Here is a 24,309-nt window from a genome sequence, read left to right on the forward strand (position 1 = left end):
TAAGTGTATCTTAATAGACTACAAAATGAAAGAGAATTTATGAAGTGTTTAGCTCACAGCATAAAGCTACTGGAGCTGACAAGTTCATTTTTAATATTTGATTTGAAAATCTTGGGCACAGCAGTAGCAAGTTAAGATACAAATTAAATTTTTCAGGAAACAGGAGAGATGCACATTTTAATTGAATTTCCCATGAATAAAAGGTTATCAAGTCCCTACTGGAGGGAAAGCATCATTGTTTTACAGCCTGAATTTTACTTTGGATGGTTTGGGAGGAAGTCTTAATGTTCTCCTCTTTTTTTCTTATTTTGTTCTCCAGTTTGCATTAAGAACCCCCTGCTGTCTCAGGGTATTGAAGGAAGGATGAGCAGGACATAAGTTTTACTTTAAAAGCAGTCAGTTAGTGACAAAGGAGGCTAAGTAAATGAGTTCCCTGTGATAGGATCAGAAGTGAATGCCTCCAGAAAGGCGTGGTCTCAAGGACACCTGCCCTGGTACACTAGGCTTGGGTTTGCAAGTAAAATGCAATCTGCAAGCATTTTTTTTTCTGAGAGATCTCGGGGAGCCTAAACTGAAATTTAAATCCCTTGTTTCTTGATCAGCCAAGGGTAACTACCCTTTTCCCTGACATATGTAGCTCTCCATAACTTCATATTAAACTCCTAAGACAAATAAAAAAGGTAAAAAAAAATTGCTGTTACCAGCTGTATTAACGTTGTAATGAATTACCATAGTCTCTCCATGAGACACTTAAAGGCTCATGTGTGGTAGGCTCTCCTTTGATTTCTTTTTTTTTTTTTTTTTAAGATTTTATTTATTTATTTGAGAGAGAGAGAATGAGAGACAGCATGAGAAGGAGGAGGGTCAGAGGGAGAAGCAGACTCCCTGCCAAGCAGGGAGCCCGACGCGGGGACTCGATCCTGGGACTCCAGGATCATGACCTGAGCCGAAGGCAGTCGCTTAACCAACTGAGCCACCCAGGCACCCTCTCCTTTGATTTCTGATGCTGTGTCCATAACACAGTAAACGTACAGATGCATAAATTTGTGAAGAAAAGAACAGTAGAAGGAAAAAATGGCAGCAGGGATTAAATTTTGAAAGGGAACAGATTGCCATGCTTCTTTATTGAGGACAGTGATGAGATTGCAGAGTTCATGTCCCAAAGCAATGTCAACAGAGAAGCCCACATGATGGGAGGTGAGAGTGTGTGGCTTGGGTCCAGGGCCCAGGGCTGTCATGTTGCATCTGTGTGCAGTCAGTCCAGGTCTATGCAGAGCTGGTAACTACAGTGGCGGGGGGACAAGTAACAAGTGAGGATAGAGACTCTGAAGCAGAGCAAAAAGAGATGCCTGATACATAGTGACTGATGGAAAATTTAGATACAATTTTATAGACAACTAGTGCAGAGAAATAGGCCATGCATTTTGTGTATTAACTCCAGTGTTTTTTCCTGTTTTTTGTTTATTTGCTTGTTTTGAGAGAGAGAGGGAGAGAGAGAGAGAGAGAGAGAGAGAGAGAGAGGTGGGGGCAGGGGCAGAGGGAGAAGGAGAATCTTAAGCAGACTCCACACACAGAGTAGAGCCTGATGCAGGGCTCAATCTCACGACCCTGAGATCATAACCTGAGCTGAAGTCAAGAGTGGGATGCTTCACTGACTGAGCCACCCAGATGCCCCTAACTCCATTTGTTTTTAATTTATTTTTTTGTACCTTCCCACAGACTTACTCAATGTTTTGTTTGTCCTTGAAGCAAGCAGTCATCTGCAATTAAAACTAGATTTATGGGCACCTGGGTAGCTCAGTCAGTTAAGTGTCTTCCTTCGGCTCAGGTCACTATCCCAGGATCCTGTGATTAAGTCCCGCTTTGGGCTCCTTGCTCAGCAGGGAGCCTGCTTCTCCCTCTCCTGCTGCCCCTCCCCCTCTTTCTCTCTCCTGCTCTCTCTCTCAAATAAATAAATAAAAATTCTTAAAAAAAAACTAGATTTATAACACAAAAAAGGAAAGAAACACACTATTGATAAATACTATACTACATACAGTATATAAAGGCCAGGCAAAATTCAGTGTTGTATATGATGAACAAAGAAAAAATTTACATTTTGATATATTTGAGATATTTGGAATTCTCCCAGTATAAACCTCTGGCATCAGGAGCTTTCTTCCCCTCTTATAATCAAACATTTAATATACTGAAAATACCTTTCAGCTTTTGCTTTTATATCTCTGTTTTTGAAACTCAATAATCATTTTACTACTTGTGAAATATTTATTGAAGTTTTTATTACATGTATGTAAGGATATGTAGAGTATGTGTACACAAGTATATGGAACTTATGAATACAAATAACATATATAGGGAAGGAGATTACATAAACTTTATTACTACTCTGATGAAAACATGAAGTTGATGTTTGTATCATTTATTCTAATTGGTCTAATGCATATCTTAACATATTACATTAAACAGAAAGCTAGTTGCACTTCAATAATGGAACTGTCCTCATTAACAATGATCCAGAGAAGAAATTACATTTCATCAATTAGTTCTGCAGCTACTCCTAGGAAATGTAAGCTATTACTGTGTGGGATTTTTGCATATTTAAATATTTATGATTGGTTTATAAATATTTATACTGCAATAATTCTGTGGATTAAAAGTAAATGAAAGCCTGCTATAAATGTATGCTAAGATTGGACAATTAAGTGAATGGATGGTGGGTGGTAGGTGCCAAGTTTCTCACTGTTGTCTTAGGAGATTACAGATAAGCAAGGGGAAAGGGCAAGCATGATCCATGTAGTAATGGAGACATTAGAATGAACTCATTTAGCTGAATATAGATTCAAATGGTTACATAATGGAAATATATATAAGGGTGTGTGTGTGTGTGTTTGTGTGTGTGTGTGTGTGTGTGTGTAGGAAAGTATATACACATGCAGCTCTTTTCTTCCTCAACTGAAAGAACCTAGAAGCCACTCACTAGCAATGAGCTCAACTAGTGCCCTATCTTGGTTGCTAAAAGCATTCTCAATGAAAGGACCCAGAGCTCCTGGAGTTCTTGGAGAATGGATGATAATAACAAGGTGAGTCTGGAGCATTTTGTGGTGTCAGAAAGTAAGGAAATGCTAATTATTTTTTAATAAAAATAAACACTATTGATAGGGGTATATTAAAGGGACATAGGAACCAAATGAAAGGGTTCCAAATGGCCAAACTGTAATATTAAATGATAACCATAAGTACAAAGTAGTTACCAATGAGTCCATACTAATTTAAATAAATAAGACTGTAATTCCATCCTTTAAGTATGTATTGCACATAGCAACTGTTATGGGTTGAATTGTGTCTCCCAAAACTTCCTATGGTAAAGCCCTAGCTCCCAGTACCTCAGAATTTGACTTTGGGAGTAGGGTCATTGCAGATGTAATTAAGATGAAGCCCTAGTGGAGTAGGGTGGGCTTCTAATCCAGTATGACTAGTGTTCTTACAAAATTGGGAAATTTGGACTCAGATACATTGTGCACAGTGAGAACGCCAAGTGAACATGAAGGCAGAGATCAGGGCAATATGTGTATGAAGAACTCCAAAGATGCCGGCAAACCACCAGAAGCTAGAACAAAGGCATGGAACAAATTCTCCCTCATCATCCTCAAAGGGAAACACCCTGCCAACACCTTAACTCTTAGACTTTCTTGCCTCCAGAATTTGGGGACAATAAATTCTGAAGTTTACGCCAACCAGCTAGTGTCACGTGGTTACAGCAGCCCTAGCAAACTACTAATGATTTCCTTTCAAACAGTAAGAGCATGAAAAGAGAAGAAAAGAGTAACTTTACAGTGGAGAAACCTGACAAACACTGTCTCAGCCAGGTGACCAGGGTTAACATCAGCAGTGATGAAGCCCACTGATATTTACGCTCAATATGACATGACAAAGAGGACACTTATCCTCTGTAGTCTTCCTCACAAAAACCTGTAAGTACAATCTAGTCATAAGAAAAATACCAGAGAGGGATACCTGGGTGGCTCAGTCGGTTAAGCGTCTGCCTTCAGCTCAGGTCATGATCCCAGGGTCCTGGGATTGAGTCCCCCATCGGGATCCATGCTCAGCAAGGAGTCTGCTTGCTGCTCCCCCTGCTTGTGCTCTCTCTCTCTGACAAATAAATAAATAAAATCTTTTTTAAAGTAAAAGAAAAAAAAAAGAAAAATACCAGACAAATCCCAATTAAGGGACAGTTTACAAAATACCAAACCAGTATTCCCCCAAGGAATGTCAAGGTCATCAAAATTACGGAAAGTCTGAGGGACTGCCAAAGCCAAGAGGAGCCCTTATAAGGAGACATCATGACTAAATGTAATGTGTTATTCTGGATGGGACCCAAGAACAGAAAAAGGACATCAGGTTAAAAGTAAGGAAATTTAAATAACTTACACACTTTAGATAATAATATGCCAATATTAATTATAAAAAGTGTATCATATAAGATGTTAATAATAGGGAAAAACTGGGCTGGGCTATATAAGAAATCTCTGTATTCTCAACTTATATATGAATCTAAAACTGTTCAAAAATGAAGTGTATTTAAGAAATAAATGAAAAAAATGGATCAGCCACACGTTTATTAATGTACTTAAAATGCATAAAGCAAAGTACTGTGAAATACAGGTATATTTTACATGAAATTCAGTTTGCAATAATTCCCAACATGCTCGTAAAAGCTAATATGCGCATTAAATAAAAAATAATATGATCATAAATTATTGATATAAATTATTCAGTTCAGTGAGGCAGAGTATATATTTCAAACACAGCCTCCAAGAATTTTTTAATCCTTTCAAAACTATAACTAATAAATTGTTTTCCCCATCAGTTTACTAGGAATCATAAAATTCTTTGACATATTATTCTCAGTCACATAAACAACTTGCGGTTCACTTCATTTCAGATGAGCAATTTTTTTATGTTTTGCAGTAATGACTTAAAGGAGTAGAGTCAAAGATTTATCAGTAATCTTTATCTTTTGTATTATATTTAAAATCAAACCTGTCTGGGGATTTGGGGCAGACTTGTTCTGTCATTCCCTGCCTTGTCAATTTCAGGCAATTGCTTCTTAAAGTGAACAGAAGTCAAGGTAACCATTTAGAAAGACATCTGAGGCACTGAAATACTAGGTCATGTGTGGCATATTAATTTTACCAATAGACCAACACTTTTTTCATAGTTTTTTCTCTGCGTGTGTGGTGACAATATTTAAGATCTACTTTCTCAGCAGCTTTCGAGCATATAATATAGTTGCTATCCTGTCCATTAGGTCCCCCAAATGTAAGCATCTTATAAGTGAAAGTTCACATCCTTTGACCAACTTCTTTCCATTTCCCCCAACCCCCCATCCCTGGCAATTACCATTCAACTCTGGATGAGTTCAGCTTTTTTAGATTCTAAATACAAGCATCCCCCTGCTTTTTTTTTTTTTTTATTATGTTATGTTAGTCACCACACATTACATCATTAGTTTTTGATGTGGTGTTCCATGATTCATTGTTTGCGTATAACACCCAGTGCTGCATGCAGAACGTGCCCTCTTTAATACCCATCACCAGGCTAACCCATCCCCCCACCCCCTCCCTCTAGAACCTTCAGTTTGTTTCTCAGAGTCCATAGTCTCTCATGGTTTGTCTCCCACTCTGATTTCCTCCCCTTCATTTTCCCCTTCCTACTGTCTTCTTCTTTTTTTTTACATATATTGTATTATTTGTTTCAGAGGTACAGGTCTGTGATTCAACAGTCTTACACAATTCACAGCACTCACCATAGCACATACCCTCCCCAATGTCTATCACCCAGCCACCGAAATAAGTCAATCAGAGAAAGACATGTATCATATGACCTCACTGATATGAGGAATTCTTAATCTCAGGAAACAAACTGAGGGTTGCTGGAGTGGTGGGGGGTGGAGGGATGGGGTATCCCCTGCTTTCTGAAAATTCACATTATATCACTTCACTTTTACGTAAGACCCACATTAGTACCTGTTTTTGCTAACTGTGAGAAATTTGAAGATGATTTTTGCCTTTACAAAAAAAAAAAAGGTGAAAAGCAAAAATTGGGTCCAGCATTTATATTTGCAGGGAGCCCAAATAGAGCCAGTGCACAGCTAAGCAGCGAGAGGGGCCCCGCCAGGCTCCTTTCTGGCAACCACACTCAGCCTCTCAGCATCAAGCCACCGTAGCTTTGAACTGTGTCTGTGAACATCTATGCTATATCTCAGTTTATTTTGTGCATCTGTTATTAGGACTTACCCTGTGGTATCAGGAAAGCCTAAGAGAGGTAATTTTTTGGGTCTGGGGACACTCAAAAATGTTTCCATATGAATTAATGATAGTCACATCTTCACTTTATGCTGTTTCAGCTTATGAATATTTTCATAAGAATACATTCAGATGGCCAGGAAAACCTATATAAGTGAGATCATATAATATTTGTCTTTCCCTGTCTGGCCCATTTCACTTAGCATAATACCCTCAAGGTCCATCCATGTTGTCACAAGTGGCAGGATTTCCTTCTTTTTTAATGCTGAATAATATTCCATTATACACACATGTACACACATACCAACGTACACCCTCTATCTTCTTTATCCATTCATCCATTGATAGGCACGGGTTGTTTTCATGTCTTGGCTATTGGGAACAATGCTGCAATGAACATAGGGGTACAGATATCTCTTCGATAGGGACAACACTTCTTAAAAAGATATTATAAATATTTTAGCTGAGAATTCTATACCTGGGAATAAATAATTGCCATCTTGCTTCCCATTTTACTAATAATCATCATTTACTTCTTGCCAGTGAATCAACCCAAGTTCAGTCAGTAGAGAAGTGTCAGTTTGAATGTTTTGGAATAAGAGAGGGATTATAGGAAGTAGACCTTAGACAATTGTTGGAAAATACTGGTCCAGAAGAGGGGTTGGATCAGAGATTGAGTCACCAACCCATCAATCAGAGAAACTATGTACTACCAGCTATAGATTAGAACCATGAAAGGTGGGCTTGTGGAGAAGCCTATGAGAAGCCATTGTTTCTAAGTAGCTATTGAATCAATGAGTCCACAGCCAAGTGTGGGAACAGCCTGAGGTCACTGTTGGTCCTGCCAGGAGTCTGGAGGCCTAAATGGATAAAGAGCAAGCACCTAGGTGAATGTCTGTCACCATATATGATTGGGAAAAGGTCTTCAGAGAATAATGGATGCAGCTTTATTTCTGGATTTCAAGTACCCACAAGTCCTTTTGACCATGCTAATTTGGAAGAATACAGGGAAATATAACTCCTAGCCTAATCAAAGTGACCACCGTAAATGTCATATGTATACTCTGTCCTTGTAAAAATCAGATAAAGCTATTAAGTGTGTCTCTGCTTGAAATCTTAGTCTATTTATGTGCAGGATAGTAGAACACATCTTTGGCCTTTTTTTAAGTTTTTATTTTAATTCCAGTTATTTAACATACAGTGTTATATTAGTTTCAGCTGTACAATATAATAATTCAACAGTTCCATTACTACCCTGTGCTCATCATGACAAGTGCACTCCTTAATCCCATCACCTATTTAACCCATCTCCCTACCCCCTTCCCTCTGGTAACCATCAGTTTGTTCTCTATAGTTAAGAGTTTGTTTCTTGATTTGTCTCTCTTTCTCTTGGTCTCTTATTTTTTCCCTTTGCTTGTTTGTTTTGTTTCTTAAATTTCATGTATGAGTGGAATCATATGGTATTTGTCTTTCTCTGAGTTATTTTGCTTAGCATTATACTCTCTAGTTCCATCCATATCATTGCAAATGGCAAGATTTCATTCTTTTTTATGGCTGAGTAATATTCCATGGTGTGTGTATATATCTACATATGTATATATACACATATATTGGTATTATACACATATATACATATATATATGTATATATACACACACACCACATCTCCTTTATCCATTTTTCTATGGATGGATACTTGGGATGCTTCCATATCTTGGCTATTGTAAATAATGTGCAATAAAGGGTGCATGTATCCCTTTGAATTAGTGTTCTTGTATTCTTTGGGTAAATGCCCAGTAGTGTGATTGCTGGATTGTAAGGTAATTCTATTTTTAATGTTTTGAGGAACGTACAGACTGTTTTTCAGAGTAGCTACACTAGTTTGCATTCCCACCAATGGAGCCAGAGGGTTCCCCTTTCTCCACATCCTCATCAACACCTGTTTTCTCTGTGTTGTTGATTTTAGCCATTCTGATAGGTGTGAGGTGATATCTTATTGTAGTTTTGACTTGCATTTCCCTGATTATAAGTAATGATAAACATCTTTTCATGTGTCTGTTGGCCATCTAGATGTCGTCTTTGGAGAAATATGACACAAAGAAATGGAAAGACATTCCATGTTCATGGATTAGAAGAACAAATATTGCTAAAATATCTATACTACCCAAAGCAATCTACACATTCAGGGCGATCCCTATCAAAATACCAATAACATTTTTTTCACAGAACTAGAACAAACAATCCTAAAATTTGTATGTAATGACAAAAGACTCCAAATAGCCAAAGCAATCTTGAAAAAGAAAAGCAAAGCTGGAGGCATCACATTCCAGATTTCAAGTTATATTATAAAGCTGTAGTAACCAAAACAGTATGGTACTGAAACAAAAATAGACATATAGATCAGTCAATAGAACAGAAAATGCAGAAATAAACCCACAATTATATGGTCAATTAATTTTTAACAAAGCAGGAAAGAATACCCAAGGGCAAAAAGACAGTCTCTTCAAAAAAGGATTGTGGAAAAACTGTACAGCAACATGAAAAAGAATGAAACTCGACCACTTTCTTACACCATACACAAAAATAAACTCAAAATGGATAAAAGACCTAAATGTGAGACCTGCATAAAAATCCTGGAAGAGAACAAGGTAGTAACTTCCTTGACATTGGCCATAGGAACTCTTTCTAGATATGCTTCCTGAGGCAAGGGAAACAAAAGCAAAAATAAACTATTAAGACTACATCAAAATCAAAAGCTTCTGCACAATGAAGGAAACAATCAATAAAACTAAAATGCAACCCATGGAATGGGAAAAGATATCTGAAAATGACATGTCTGATAAAGGGTTAGTCTCCAAAATACATAAAGAATTTCTAAAACTCAACACCCAATAAACAAATAATCCAATTTAAAAATGGGCAGAAGACATGAACAGACATCTTTGGCCTTTTAAGTTACCAGAATGCATCCTTTTATTAGACAACTGAATGGACCTAGATAATGTTATGTTTAGTGAGGATCCTACAAGTTGAGATCTCACAATACTGCTTCATGAATGCCCTCAAGAGAAAGGTAAGTAAGAAAATAAGAAATACTAGCAGTGCTGTTATGATTATGTGTATACTGGGTAAAATCAGCAAATGTATTTTAGACAAAAACCTATTATGTAGTAGAAATATCTATGGCTAGAGCAGAGGACACCAAGGCATATTGGCAGCCTGAGGTTAGCAGTAGGGAGCCAAGGAAATCACAGAACACAAATGGTATGTAGGTGCCAGCACCTTAGTGTGGGAAAGCATCAGAGCCCTAGACTTCAGGCAGGCCAGCTACTGCAGTTTAGCTCCCTTGCTTCCTGGTTACTGGGCCCTGATCAGTCCTCCTAAGCCTCACTGTTTTCATTCCAGAACTGTAAAATACTTGCCAAAAGAGAGACTATCTCAAAAAACTATTCCTATTATGAAGAATAATCATAAATGTTTATAAAAATTCAACCACAATCATGGTCATAAGCTGCATGCAGGCAGGAATTTTTATCTGCTTTGTTCATTACTAAATCCTCAGCTCCTGGCACTTAGTAAACTTTTATATAATTAAATAATTAATGGTAGCTGCGTGAATTGCTGTTTTGTATTTGTTGTTAATGTAAGGTCATGAGGTGTACAATATTCATAAGGAGAGAAAGCACATTTTTTTAAAATCTTCAACCCATGGAGGTATATACTGTCCTCAAAATGTTTAGGAGAAATAGGTTTGCTGTTAGGTTTCAAGCATAACAGAGTCTCTACCTTCTGTGTGTAGCCATGAGAGTCAGGCTTTTTTAACATCCTTATTGCTCAAGAGCATTCCCCTCCAAAAATCACTTCACATGAATGCTCTCTTAAAGGCTTATGATTTACTTTAGATTTTTACTTCTGGCCTCGGACACTGTAGCATCTCTTTGCTGAACAAAATGCTGTTACTTCCCAGCTCTCAGAAGCTATTTCATAGCATTTGAAATCATGTGTCATGCTGTCTTCTTTTTTTCCCTGTTAGCTCCTAGGAGTAGCAAATGCCATCGTTGTTTCTTGTTACCCTTGCAGTGTCTTGCATATAAAGTGGGGACAAAGTGTGCCATTTTAAAGGCCACAGCCATTTCTGAAGTCTGGGGTGAATATCAACATCCTCCCTTTGCTCTTATAGGGAGTGGAGAACTGAAAGTGCACATACTTCAGATCAAGCTGTTGTTATATATTTAATCATGTAAAAGGCTCTGCTTATTTTGAGTTGAGTTAGTCTTTGCAGAGATTATTCTGTTTTTAAGGTATATTGATTTTTTCTGGCTAAGGAAAGGTAATGAGAGTGAATAAAGAGCTGAGAAAAAATGAATTCATCCCAAAGAAAGTCAATCCCCATGTTATTCCAAGTAATATGGAAATAAGCCAGCAGCTGAGAAAGATGTATCTAGTAGAAGAACTTGAATCAAAGAGAACGGCCAGTATATTAAAGGAAGAACATTATCAGATAGTTGGTTTTTAACCTTTCCTTTTCTACATTACAATTTCCTTCCATTTAAGACAATGGACTTCATGGTCAAACTGCCTGAGACTAAAGCCAGAGTGAATCACTATTAGTTACGTGTTTTGGGGGAATTCATACACCCTCTCAGTGCTTCAGGGTTTTATCTTGAAAATAGGGATAATAACACCTATAATATATGATTGGTGGGATAATTAAGTGACAATAGAAATGCACACACACACACACACACACTAGTGTCTAGTCCTAGCAAGTGCTGAATATGCGATTGTTATTATTACCAGCATTGTGATTATCCCCAAGAGTCAAAAAATCTTAAACATGAGAGCATTGCTCTAGCTGTGTTTAGGCACCTTTGTCCATCTTTTGGAATGGAGTATGGTTGGGAATGAGAAAGTAGTGAGAGACAGCTGGAAGTAATCTGTAAGGAAGAAAAAGAAGTGACAAGCAAGGAAAGGTGGATTTCTAGGACACACAAGGAGTGATCTCAAAAAAACTTGGGAAGAGAATTAGACTTCCTGCAATTATCCAGTATAGGAGTTTACATTATTGTTGTATATGTATTAAAAGAATAAACACCCTAGAGGTCTAGAGAACTTTGGGACACTGAGGTTTTAATTATTATTTTAATAAAGATTTATTTATGTCACAAACATAATTTATTGATCACCTGTGTGACATGACCCTTTACTAATTGTTGGAAGTATAGCTAGAACTTACAGTTTCGTTGGGGAAAAAGATAATGATACAAGATAATGACAAAGATAATTAAATTATACAAGATAATTACAAATCATGGTGAGGTCAAGAAAACAGGGCATAATGATAGAGAGCAATTTCTGAGCATATATTAATATAAGGTTATTAGGAAAGGATTCTCTGAAAAAAAGAAATGTTTAGCTGAAATCTAAAATATGTGAAAGAGGAAGTCAATAAAAAGCCAAGAAAATAGTTTACCAGGCAGAAGGAATAGCAAGTGCAAAGTTCCTGGAGCACAAAGTTCCTGAAGCACAAAAAAGCTTGATGTATGCAGGGTACAGAAAGGAAACCAGTCTGGTTGGAGTTTAGTGTGGCAGGAAGAGTGGTAGGAGATGATACAGCCAAGAAAGGTAGAATCCAGGTCAAATCCAATCCTTGAATGTAAGGGTAAGGATTGTGGATTTTGTTCTCAAACAAAGAGAAATCATTCATAGGTTTTAAGTGGGGGGAATTAAATAATAGGTTTTGTGACTTAAAAATACGGTAGATGAATTTTCCATATTTCTAAAGCACATCTCTCCACCTTTGCCCTAGATCAAGGATGTCAAGTTGTCCTCTCTAGTGGATTTTCCCCAGCAACACACAAGTATGCTGTTTTTTTCCTACCATCTTAAAAAAAAAAAAAAAAAAAAAAAAACAACTCTCAATCCCTCTTCCCACTTTAGTTACCATCTTATTTCCCTCATTTACTTTACATTATAAAGAAGAGAATGACTGAATAGGAGAACATATTTGCAAATAACATATCTGATAAAGGGTTAGTATCCAAAATATATAAAAAAAAAACTTAAATAACACAACACCAAGAAAAACAAATAATCCCATTAAAATATGGGCAGAAAATATGAATAGACATTTCTCCAGAGAAGATGTAGAGATGGCCAACAGACACATGAAAAGATGCTTAACATTACCCATCATAAGGGAAATGCAAATCAAAACCACAATGAGATATCACCTCACACTTGCCAGAATGGCTAAAATCAAAAACACAAGAAACAAGTGTTGGTGAGGATGTGGAGAAAAAGGAATCCTTGTGCACTGTTGGTAGGAATGCAAACTGGTGCAGCCACATTGGAAAACAGTAGGGAGTTTTCTCATAAAGTTAAAAATATGAATACTATATGATCCAATAATTCCACTACTTCGTATTTACCCAAAGAATATGGAAACACTAATTTGAGAAGATTCATACACCCCTATGTTTATAGCAGCATTATTTACAATAACCAAATTATGGAAGCCACCCAAGAGTCCATCGATAGATGAATGATAAAGAAGTGATATATATATAATGGAGTATTAACCATAAAAAAGAATGAAATCTTGCCATTTGCAACATCATGAATGAATCTAGAGGATATAATGCTAAGTAAAATAAGACAGAAAAAGACAAATACCATATGATTCCACTCCTATGTGGAACTTAACAAACAAAGCAAATAAAGAAGAGACAAACCAAAAAACAGACTCTTAACTATAGAGAACTAACTGATGGTTACCAGAGGGGAGGTGAGGGGAGAGTGAAATGGGTGATGGGGATTAAGGGTACCCTTATCATGATGAGCTCTGAGTAATGAATAGAATTGTTGAATCAAGGTATTGTACACCTGAAACTAATATAACACTGCATGTTAACTATATTGGAATTAAGATCAGAAAAGAAATGACTTGAAAAAGTTGTACTCTCTGATTGCAGTTTATCTACTTCCATTCTCTCTCTTTAATTGAATCATAGTTGACACACAATGTTATATTAGTTTCAGGTGTGCAACATAGTGATCCAACAATTCTATACATTACTCAGTACTCACCATGTTTAGTCACCATACAACAGTATTACAATATTGTTGACTGTATCCTTTATGCTGTACTTTCCATTCCTGTGGAAAGTACATTTCATTTTATAACTGGAAATTTATACCTCTTAATCCCCCTTCCCTCATTCTCTCTTAATCTCACTCTGAATAGACTTTCAATTGCACCATTCTACAGAAACTACTCTTTATTGTGGTCATCAGAGACATCACTGAAACTACTTTGTCTGTTCTCAATCTTCACCTCAGTTGACCTGTCAGCGCCCTTTGCCACTGTTTATGCCTTCTCCTTCTGGAAATATCTTCATGATTGGCTACCAGGATACCACATTCTCCTGGTATCCCTCCTACTTTTCAGGATCTTCAGTCACTTTTGACGGTTGTTTCTCATTCTCTAAATTTTGGCATCTCCTCTTCTCTGTGCTATCTGTACTCCCTCAATTATTTGGTCCATTCTCATGGCTTTTAAGTATCCTCTATATTCTGAAGTCTCTCACATTTATATCTCCATCTTGGACCTCTAACCCTGAACTTCAGACCCACATATACAACTGTCTACCTCACACCTCCAATGTCTAATAGACATCTCAAACTTAACCTGTTAAAAACATAACTCCCATTGTCCATCCCCCACCCCCAACATAAAGCAACAGTTTCCTTTCTATCAGTGGTAGCTTGATTATTTCAGTTGCAAGGGTCAAAAACTCAAGATCATTTTTGATGCCTTTTCTCTTTCTTCATCCAATTTTTTTTTTTTAAGTGAGAGAGCATGCATGCACGCTAGCAGAGGTGGGGGAGGTGGGAAGAGGGAGAGAGAGAGAGAGAGGATCTCACGACCCTGAGATCATCTCCTGAACCAAAATCAAGAGTCAGAGGCTTATCCAACTGAGCCACCCAGGTGCCCCTCTTCCTCCAATTTATTGACAAAATATACTCACAGTCTCACTAGTTATTTTACCTCCACTGCTACTATCCTAAAAAAAAAAATCACCATCCTGTCTTGCTTGCGTGCTTATAATTGGCTCCTAGTAGATCTCTCTGGTTTTGTGTCATCCTAAATATATTCCAAATATAGCAGTCATAGTGTTATTTTTCAAACAAGATTCTTATATCAACCATCTCCTTGGAGAAGAGTGGCTTTAGTGGCTGAATGGCTTCCTCCAGCACTCAAAAGCCAACATTTTTTGTTTTTGTTTTTCTGTAAGTTAGAATGCCATGCATGATCTAGCCTTTTTTGAAGTCTCTAAATGCTTGTTTCTCATTCACTTTTCTCCAACCACAATGGGTTCCTTACTATTTTTCAAATATTCCAGGCATGTGTCTGCCTTAAGGGCTTTGTACTTGCTCTTTGCATTGACTGGACAGTTGTCCATATAGACATTCACATGGATAGTTCACTAATCTGCCGCAAATAGTTATCAGTCATGAAACATTAAGAATATTAAACTAAATGTCTTGATGAAAGACATTAAATCTTTCCACAGAGATTTGACATGGAATTGGTGAAGCAATCATTGAAGAACAGGAACAGCCAAAGGCAACAAACAGTAAGGTTAACACAGATATAAAGGCACCAGGTGTCTAATACCTCTACTACTAGGAATAACAAATGGAAGGGTTCAGAGTTATCAGACTAATAGCTCAGGGGAGTGGCTATGGAGTTGAGGCTCAGACTTCTGAAGACAGTGCACTGATCTTCTGGTTTTGGGACCTTAGGAGCTCAGAAAAGGAGTCCTGCAAGATTTGGTCTCCTATCTCAGAGGAAGGACTGTTGCCCATCTGCATTGATGCCTCAGTTTGATCCAGTGAGGTGCCTGGAGAACTGGGACCTGGATCACTGAGAAGGGAATGTTCAGGGGTTAGAATGAGATTGATTCTGAAAGTGCCAATTAAAATTGAAGACTGGAATCAACTCTTTCTTTCAGGGTGAAAGGGTCATTTCTAGAGTGATGCCAACAGGAACAGAAAGCAAATAGGAAAAAAGAAATCCCTCCTTTCCTCCTGCCACATTCTGGTCTCCTTCTAGTGAACTTTACTGAAAGAAATGGTAAGAAGACAGCTGACAATGGAGAAATATAGTTTACAGAGTCCCAACCATCAATATGCAGAATATAGAATCAGAATCACTTCATTTCTGGACTCTATTTACAGAATGTCTGATTCAGTGGATCTCAAGTAAGCACCAAAATCTGTATTTCTAAGGTATCCAATTGATTCTGAAGTTCAGCTAGATGTGAAAACCACTGATGGAGAACAAATGCTTCATTTTGTAGTGAGGAAACTGAGCAAGAGAAGTGAAAGTTCTTATGGTTTGTGATGGTTCATTTTATGTGTCAACCTGACTGGGCAGTTGGGTTTCCAGATATTTCTGGGTGTTTCTGTGAGGATTTTGGAGGATTAGTTTAATATTGAAATTGGTAGACTGAATACAACAGATTGCCCTCAATTATATGGATGTGCCCCTAGATCAGTTGTTCCATATAGGCTCAGATACAACAGAAAAGCTGAGCTCTCCTCAAATAAGAGGAAACTCCTCCTCCCTGTCTTTGAGCTGGGACATTGGTTTTTTTCTACCTTTAAACTGGAACTGACACATCAGCTCTTCCTGAGTGTCAAGCCTGAAGGGTTTGGGACTAAATCTACACCATTGGCTCTCCTGGTGGTCAGTTCTCTATACTTGGACTGGAACTATACCATTGGTTCTCCTGAATCTCCAGCCTGCCAGATGCAGATATTGGGACATGTCAGACTCTGTGGTTCACATTAGCTTGAATGTAAACATAATCATGTATATTAGATTATAGTGATGCATTGTATTTTTCCCAAATAATTAGGAGATGGCCAATAAGGTACCACAAAACTGAGTACTTAACCCAGTGATGTCTATTTAATTACTAAGGTTCTGAAAGAGCAAGATAATAATAAATTGATAAACTATGGGAATTATATAAAGCTTATAAGTGATGCAGCTGATAGCAAAGGGAAATAATGGGATAAATATACCTGCAGGGTTTTTTATTTATTCGGAATTCAGAATTTATTCAGAACAAAGTAGATTCAATATGAAAAAATTCCCATATCAATGTAGTATGAAATGAAAAAAAAAAAATTCCAGTAAGATATAAGCAGCCTTACACTTGGATGTGACTGTCCTTTTTTTTGTGACTGTGGAAGCCTACTTTTCCTGTGTTTAACAAGCAGATCTGGTGGGGAATAATAACATTTCTTCAGCATAAAGCACTGTCCTAAATCTATAGGATTTAGTTTTTTAAAAATACCCCAGACCCTTGATCAAAAGAACAAAATCAACACCAGTGAAAGACACTCTAAATTTACCCTAGCCTCCATACATAGGACAGTTATTAAACTGAGTATTGATTAGAATACCAATGGAGAATAATTAGAATAATTGTATTTTAACATTAAGATACAAATCTGGGAATATCTGATTACGTCTCTTCCTGATTGCTTCTCTTCTCCCAAATGTATTAAATATCTGGTTCCTTCTCTTTCCCTCAAATATATTAAAATATAAACCATTTTTATTAAACGTGCTATTTCTTCTCAAAGAAAACAAAGATAGTTCTTGGTGTTTCAAGCCCTTGAGAAATTTTCCTTGAATTTCATACGCTATTGTTATTCTACTGACAACAATAAGCAGAAAAACACATGCACAGGACTTTGCATGACATCTGCTGGTTAAGGGTGTACATGATGCAAAAGCTCATTTTTCTTTTTTTCCAAATACATCACTGGATAACTTCCCCAAGGCTACCCATGAAAGGACAATGCCCACAGGAATGGGAGGATCCCTTTAACCCAAATTGTCCCACAGATCCATTCTTTAAACCCTAAGATTTCATTTTACACAAACATTAATAAATTAGAAAAGACAGTCTGATTGGAACATCCTAATCTCACCTTTATTATCTCATTATTTCTTGAGTAACACAGAAGGTCTGTGATAAGGTTGACAACTCATAAGAGATCAGTAGTGATCTGAGAGTCAGAGATCTGACTGTGATCTGAGAGTGATCTGAATCTTCATCAACCCAAAATATTTAACATTACTTTAAATTTTACTATTAGAAGATTGTAACTTCCCTCTATTAGTATGTAATAATTTATACATTTGCAAGATTTGCAACATAATTTGAATTACTTCTGTGCTGATAACTCTCCATTTGCCTCAGATCCAGTCTCTGAACTCTGCAACCCCAAATATTGACCACAGCATGCTGCATCACTCAGGTTCCCTTGCTGGCTGGCTTCTTAATTGGTCTGGCCAGTGGGAGGCACCAGCATGAGAACAGGTGTCAGAAGGAGGTAGATGGTCATGGTATTTTCCTTACTGCCTCCCTGTTTGAGTGCTGTGCATTTGGCAGGAGCTGTGTCTCTCCATGAGAATAGCTCCTATCCAAAGCGTATTTCTTCAGGGTTTAGGAACGTGTCATTGTTAGTTCTGAGTCCCTCCACCATCCTTTGGTATTCCCATAGCTTTAATCATGCCTCTTTAAGTAGTGGCTTTAATAAAGGCTCTTTATTTATACCCTATCTTTATTTGCCTGGACCTTTAATGATTTCTTTCTTTTTTTAGGATTTTATTTATTTATTTGAGAGAGAGAGAGAGAGAGCATGAGCAGGGGGAGGGGCAGAGGGAGAGGGGGAAGCAGGCTCCTTGCTGAACAGGGAGCCCAATGCGGGGCTCGATCCCAGGACCCCGAGATCACGACCTGAGTTGAAGGCAGATGCTTAACCAACTTAGCCACCCTTGTGCCCCTAATGATCTCTTTCTAAAGGAGACCCACCTTATATTAAGGGGAAGAAGCAAAAGGAGGGGAGGAGGAGCATAAGAAGGATGAAGGGCAATAAAGGGTCAAGAGGCTACAAGGGTGGACACCATACTGGTTTATTTGGGCCTGGGCATTCCCAAAATAACAACATCTGGTTATGTGAAAGTCCCTACCATTCAAATCAATATTCTGTGTCTGGGGTAATTTTTGTGTATTGCTCTGTTAGAACTTAAGCTCTCTGAGAGCATGGTAATTTTGGGGGTTTTTTCTTTGTTGTTGTTGCTTTCTGACTGTTTTGTCCACAAATAACCAAACATCTAGAGCTGAGCATATAGTAACTGGGTTATTGTTTGAAGGCATAAGTTAATAGATGGATGGATGGTTGGATGGATGGATGGATGGATGGATGGATGGATGGATGATCATTGACCGACTCTCTGTTTTCTTTAAATGGCCTGCATATCCTTGGTTACTATCCTGATTGTTTTTTGAGGTCAAGGTGGTATTCATTAAGGTTGTATTCAAGAAAAACAGGGCAAGTTACTTCTACATATCTCACTTCTTATCTGTATAATGACAATGAAAAAAGTATTATTTCACTGGGTATTTGTAAGAATTTACAGCAATAGAGATAATACATGTAATTAGAAAATGCAAGTACTTGATATATGTTAACTTTTATTTTTATATTTGTATCATTTTTTCATTTCATCACTGAGATTAGGAGAATAAATGTTCCTTATCACAGTGAACTAAAATATTAAAGCCTCATGTATATAGTGATCAAGGCTCAAAGCACTTGTTTTCTTCCCAAGGCACAAGTAATTTATGTTCATAATAATTATTCTAAAATGTATCAAGAGGCTCATGGGCCTTCTGAAATTTTAAAGAAAGATGCAATCAACTTGGCAGTGTTGAGTTACTTCTACTTTGTACTAACCAAGTTCTTGGATACACTGTTATTAGAATTTTCTAGGAACTAGAATATCAAGATTTAAGAAGAACAAAGGACGCTAAAGTACACAGTAAATTTGGAATAAAATTGTAGTGCAGTATAACCTTGGAAGAGAGAACAGACTAGCTCCTTTGGAGTCTACTCCTCTCAGTTTAGACATGGTGAAACATCAAGGAGGGGCTGAAGGAGCCAGGAAAGAAATCTCTTCTAGGTTCTACAAAATTCTGACAGAGCATTATCCTGAGCAAAGGCTAAGTTACAGCATTTTGCATATTTGACAAGAGGTCGGAGAAATCACCCTATGTTTTTCTCAAGCCTTCTGACCAAATAAAAATTCCTTGAGGATTTTTCTCAAATATCCCAAATATTCCGTATCTTTGGAGCCATCACAAGCCTGCCAGATGGGCCAAAATTCACTCATTCATTCATTTAATTGTCCAACAAATATTTATTATGAAGATGCAGAAATTATTCATAAAAGAAGCCAGAATAGGACAAAGCACGTATGAGGCCCAGATGGGATATGCAAGTTTGCGTGCTACTCCAGCTGGTTCCTAAATCCATTTGATCCAAATGTAGAGAATAGTTTCTGAGTTACCTAAGGTCATGGCGTGCTTTGGGCATTGATCCTCTGCTTGTTCCATGTGATGGATATAGAAATACATGGACGAGGCATTCCTGATCCCTAAAAGTTTATGATTGGTGTGGGAAAAATATGAGAAATGTCTTCCCGGGCAATCTAAGTCATGTTAAAGGAAAAGTCCAGTAATCATAAAATTTGAAAAGGTCAGTAAGATTCATCTAACGATTCATGAATTGAGAAGCATCCAGTCTAGAAAATAAAAAAGAGCTTCAAAGAGTGGTACAAGGTGAGAAAATGTTATAGACCAACGTGAGCAGGAACCAGGAAGTTATCCTGGGCATTTGCTGATCGGTTAAAACAAGGTTACTTCCCACATATGGTGCAGAGGGAAGTCTGGGATGGGGTCAGGCAACTTGTGCTGAGCAGGCAAGCCTGATTGGTTGGGGTAGGCCTTCCTTTTTTGGGAGAGCAGAACATAGACTCTTAATTTCTTCTGGTCTGTGATGTGGGGCTTAACATAAGTGAGTCTATCTTGGGTCCAGTCTGGACATTGACAATAATAACAAATAAGTGATCTAAAAAAAAAAAAAAATCACAAGGCAGCATATGGTTAAACAGAGAAACCGCTGATAGAGACAAGTATAATGAGTTCAGAGGAGATCACTGTGTTTGGAAAAGCCATAAAGGAGTGAAGATTTGAGAAATATTTCATTTGGCTGGAGGTCAGAAGGGAAGAGAGTTTATTGCAGGTAGAGATGATTAGCATGTGCTATATGTGACATGTTTGCAGGATGGTGAAGAGAATAATTGGATGACCTCTCCTTTCATTAAGAATTTTCCACTTCCAACCTGGGATAATAGATTTTCATTTCAATTGTCTCAACACTTTCCAGCTTTTCTTTCTTTTTTTTTAAAATTATTATGTTATGTTAGTCACCATACATTACATCATTAGTGTTTGATGTAGTGTTCCATGATTCATTGTTTGCGTAGAACACCCAGTGCTCCATGCAGAATGTGCCCTCTTTAATACCCATCACCAGGCTAACCCATCCCCCTGCCCGCCTCCCCTCTAAAACCGTGTTTGTTTCTCAGAGTCCATAGTCTCTCATGGTTCGTCTCCCTCTCCGATTTCCCCCTTTCTTATGAAAAAAAAAAAAAATCAGAAATAAAAAGAAAAATCATAGTCATAAGAAACATAGTTTTTATTTTTCTCATGTGTGGGCTTTCTTGGTGTGGCCTCTACTTAAAATCTATTATTATTATTTTTTAAATTTCTATCCTCTACTAACAGTGTAAGATAAAGGAACCCTAAATTCTAACTTCCTGCCCAGATTTTAGGAATGCCAGATGTCAGAAAACAAGACAGTCTGCTGGAGGGAGGTTTCCACATCAAAAAACCTAGCTGTGTCATTATTCTATTTCCTTTTAGGCCCTTTTACTGTTTCATGTCATTTCAGTGTGAAAAACAAAGTGTCTTAACAATATACAGATAAAGAGGATTTAAAATATTTTTACTGTTTTTCTGAGTTTTTTCATAAGTTTCATATCTATAATTATAATTATACTTTCCAGAATTCATTCTGCATTGAACCTAATATATGTCTCAACATAACATGGTGATATGGTAAACATATATCAGATTAATCAGTTTACCAACAACCTTTATTTCCAAGGCAAAGATTAACTGTGATTCCTCTCCCATGTGGTAAAGAGGCTTCTTCCTTCTCTCCCTGATTGTTGTTGTTGTTGTTGTTGTTGTTATTTGAGTATAGTTGATACACAATGTTACAATAGTTTCAAGTGTACAATATGGTGATTGGGCAAGTTTATACATTATGCTCTGCTCCCCACAAGTGTAGCTACCATCTGTCACCATACAACCTATTACAATACCATTGACTATATTCCTTATACTGTACCTTTTATTCTTATGACATTCATTCCATAACTGGAAGCCTCTACCTCCCACTCCCTTTCACCCATTTTTTTCCCATTCTCTCACTCCCCTCTGGCAACTATCAGTTTGTTCTGTGTACTTATAGGTCTGATTCTGCTTGTGTTTTTTTTTTAATTTATTTGTTGGTTTTTTAAGATTCCACATATTAGTGAAATCATGTGGTATTTGTCTTTCTCAGTCTGACTTATTTCACTTAGCATAATACCCTTTAGGTCTATCCATGTTGTTGCAAAGGGCAAGATCTCATCCTTTTTTATGGCTACATAATATTCGTGTGTGTGTGTGTGTGTGTATAACATCTTTCTTTTCCATTTGTCCATCAATGGACACTTGGGTTGCTTCCATATCTCAGCTATTGTGAATAATGCTACAATAAACATAGAGATGCATCTATCTTTTCAAATTAGTGTTTTGTTTTATTTGGATAAATACCAAAATTAGTGAAATAACTAGATCACATGGCAAATATATTATTAATTTTTTGAGGAAACACGGTACTCTTCCACAGTGGCTCTGCCAATTTACATTCTAACAGTGTACGAGGGTTTCTTTTTCTCCACATTCTCGCTAACTCATTATTTCTTGTCTTCTTGATTTTAGCCATTCTGACAGGTGTGAGGTGATATCTCATTGTGGTTTTGATTTGCATTTCCCTGGTGATGAGTAGTATGGAACATCTTTTCCTGTGTCTGTTAGCCACCTGTATGTCTTCTTTGGAGAAATGTCTGTTCAGGTTCTCTGCCCATTTTTTAATCAGATTGCTTGGGGGTTTTTAGGTGTTGAGTCGCATAAGTTCTTAATATTTTTTGGATATTGGCCCCTTATCAGATATATCATTTGCAAATGTCTTCTACCATTCAGTCAGTTACCTTTTTTTGCTGCTGTTAATGGTTTCCTTTGCTGTGCAAAAACTTTTTATTTTGATGTAGTCCCAGGAGTTTATTTCTACTTTTGTTTCCCTTGCCTTAGGAGACACATCTAGAAAAATGTTGCTATAGCCAATATCAGAGAAATTACTGCCTGTTCTCTCTTCTGGGATTTTTATGGTTTCAGGTCTCACATTTAGGTCCTTAATTCATTTTCAGTTTATTTTTGTGTGCAGTGTAAGGAAGTGGTCCAGTTTCATTCTTTTGCAAGCAGCTGTCCAGTTTTCCCAACACAATTTACTGAAGAGACTGTCTTTCTCTCTCTGATTCTTTAGTTCTGAAAGAGTAAGTTACTTTGCTGGGAGCAACTAGCCTGCTCCCACACCCAGAAGCCACAGGCAGAGAACCTGATAGATTTTATTGGTATTCTCAGTGAAGTATTAAAAGAAAACTCTGAAATAATGAGGGCAGAGGTCTGGTCATGTCTGGTTTTGTTTACTGTTCTATCCTTAGGACCTAGCATAATATATGCCTTAAAGTAGACATTTAAATAATATATGCTGAATGAAAGAATTAATGAATGAAACTTCTTGAGAAAAGAATCTTTTCCAAATTGTTGAAGTCACAGCATCTAGCACTAAATCTGACTCTATGCTGGTTGGTATTCAATGATTAATTTAATGGAAAAACAATCATGAATGACTGACTAAATGAATGAATAAAATGATCTCCATTAAAAAAATGCACAGCTGTTCAAAAGGCATGGATACTACCTTTATTTTCTTCTGATATTTTGTCTAAGAGAAAAGATACCCCCAAATTTTAATCTATCTGTGGACTCTGTCATCTTAATATACCCAAATGGATACATTCTCATTTGGCCCGGTGATCAGAGCACTATGGAAGGCCCAGGCTACAAACTAATGAATGGGGAAGTACTACCCATTGACACTTGCGACCTGTGCAGGACAAGATTGGCTCTGTATCTGTTACTGTCGCTCATGATGCCAGTGTCATCACAGGGACACTTACTGAATTTTCAGCTGCCAAGAAAGGTATGTTGGCAGATTACAGGGAGAGATGGATGTGTTTTCAAGCATGTCTCTGGTGTTCAATTGTTAGATTAATGAATGAGCAGGTATGTCTTCTAAGAAAGAAAAAAAATGGTAGAGTGGAATGTCCTTCTCCACATCCATCAGTTTCATGTTTCTGCCAGAGCTCAGGGCAAGGCGCACTCCTGTTCCTACCTACTTAGCTTCAACATTGATCCAAGTGCTTCTTCCTGGATAGAAATCACCATTCAATTGTAGTGCCCTTCATAGTTAGTCATAAGTTCTCTGTACCATGACTCCCAATTTCTAGGAAGATCCTGTCCAGAAATGATGTCTCTTATAAAAGCATTGACATTTAGATTTTAAACTACTCAAAAACATTTTCCCTGATCCCTGAGCAGACACTAATTGCACTCCTTCTCTATCTGTGGAAAACTAAAGTAGAGGTATTTTAATTCTCCCATACTAGAATATGATCTTCTTGAGGACAAAAACTGATGTATTCATCTCTTTGTGCCTGCAAATAGTAGATGCTCAATAAATGTTTGTTGATTAGTGTGACAGATGGATGGATGGAGAGAGAGATAGACAGATGAGAGGGGCCTGCAAATAACAGAGCCAAGTAGCCCTCCATATGGAGAAGGTGAGGATAAATTTCATTTATTTGCCCTAGGTCCTAGAGATGTAGAGATAAATAAAACAT

Source organism: Mirounga leonina, unplaced genomic scaffold (genome assembly GCF_011800145.1).
Source record: "Mirounga leonina isolate KUSES-001 unplaced genomic scaffold, KU_Mleo_1.0 Mir_129, whole genome shotgun sequence".
NCBI classification, from domain to species: Eukaryota; Metazoa; Chordata; class Mammalia; order Carnivora; family Phocidae; genus Mirounga; species Mirounga leonina.